The following is a 1,984-nucleotide window of genomic DNA, read 5'->3' on the forward strand; positions in this document are numbered from 1 at the left end:
ACAGTACCTAAATACAAGATCAACAGAGGAAAACACTTAATAGCTACCTCGTACAGCAACAAGACATATAGAAGAATAAAACTAATTCATCATATCAAGACTTATTTAAGTGTTGGTGCAACTGAAAACAGGACTACGAAATTCAGATGGATTTGAATGAAGCTGAGAATTATCAACTTTAAAATTGACTCATCGTATTTGCCAAACGCAGCATTCCTTCGTCTCTCCAATAGAAAAAGCTGGCCCTTCCGGCGTTAAAGCTTTTACGACAGTGCTGGGCGGGACTTCCCGTCTTGCGCACTAGGAAGTTTCGTTTCGGTTTTGGTCTGGCGCGCTGGGGTGAGGCTTCTCTTCGGTTCTCATTTCACGGCGAGCCTTCTCTTCTGGTTTTTCCACACCAAGCAGAGGACAGTTTCAAGCTTGGGACCTACGTCCATGCCTTTCTCATCTCCAGGTATGCATGAGACTCCCTGCCCCTGACTGGCGCAAACGATCTCGAACCTCGAGTTTGGTGGGGTTCTCTCAGGGCCTTGGTACTATAACAATGGCTGACGTTACAGCACAGCCTATCCCCAGGGGGCAATCTTGTGATTTTACAGGATGTGTATGTTTTCTTTACCCCACAGGAGTAGTTGCTGCTTAAGGAGAGTCAGAGACGCCTGTTCTATTCTGTGATACTGGATAACTTTAAAACGGTGTCCTCAGTGGGACTTGCAATTCGCGGACACCGTATATTACCCCACCTGCGCCAGTGAGACAACCCAGTGTCCCTCCTGAGGTGGACATATCTTTAGCTAATACGAGGATGATACAAGGGAGCTCTAGCCCTGGTTGTGGGAATAGAGAGAATGATGAAGATGCATCTCCTGAGAGCAAGGTTTCTATTAGCATGTCACAGGAGAGAACTCTCCATGTGGGTGATTCCATCCAAAAGAGCCACCAATGTGACATGTGTGACCCTGTCATGAAAGACATTTTGCATCTGGCCGGGCAGCAGGGAACATCTCCAGGCCAGCAATTATACCCGTGTAAGGCATGTGGAAGAGCCTTCTGGTTCAGTGTAAACCCTGACCAAATCCCAAGGCAGCAGAGTGGAGAGACATCGGGTATAATGGAAGAGGGCCAGGCCCAGTTTGTTTACAGCGGCAGAGGCCACGTGTCAGAGGGGCCCTTCACTGGCAGGGAGAGTGGGGAGGACTTCTCTGCCAGCTCTGGACTTGTCCAACATCATGCCACTTACAAGGTGGAGATGCCACACCAGAGCGCTGAGTGTGAGGCAGCCTCTCAAGCTGAACAAAGAGAATACAATTGTAGTGAATGTGGCAAATTGTTTAGCAACGACGCCTTATTTATATTACACCAAAAGTCTCACAACAAAATAACATTTTATCAGTGCATTGATTGTGGAAAATTATTTAAATGTAGCTCCAGCCTTGAAGAACACCTGAAAATTCACATGGGACTATTAAAGCCTTATGTGTGTGCTGAATGTGGAAAATCCTTTAATAAACGTGCCTACCTTGTTCATCACCAGAAAATTCATGCTGGAATAAGACCTTACGAGTGCAGTATGTGTCAGAAAAACTTCATCCACAAAAATGCACTTACTCAGCACGAGAAAACTCATAGTGGAGAAAAGCCTCATTCTTGCAACATATGTGGCAAAGCCTTTTCCCGCAAATATGTACTTAATCATCACCAGAGAGTCCACACTGGAGAAAAGAATTATGAATGTAATGAATGTGGGAAATTTTTTTGTTCCAGTGCCTCCCTTAAAATACACAAGAGGCTTCACAGTGGAACCAGGCCTTATGTGTGCAATGAATGTGGAAAACCCTACGTCACTAAAGATCGCCTTACGTATCACAAGAAAGTTCACACCAAATCAAGGCCTAGCTATGAAGAGAATGTGGAAAATCCTTTGATGAAAACTTCACCCTCATCCAGGAGTAATGAAACACTGCAGCAAGACCTTACGTGTTCA

Source organism: Furipterus horrens, unplaced genomic scaffold (genome assembly GCF_987537825.1).
Source record: "Furipterus horrens unplaced genomic scaffold, mFurHor1.1.pri manual_scaffold_17, whole genome shotgun sequence".
In the NCBI taxonomy this organism is placed as follows: Eukaryota; Metazoa; Chordata; class Mammalia; order Chiroptera; family Furipteridae; genus Furipterus; species Furipterus horrens.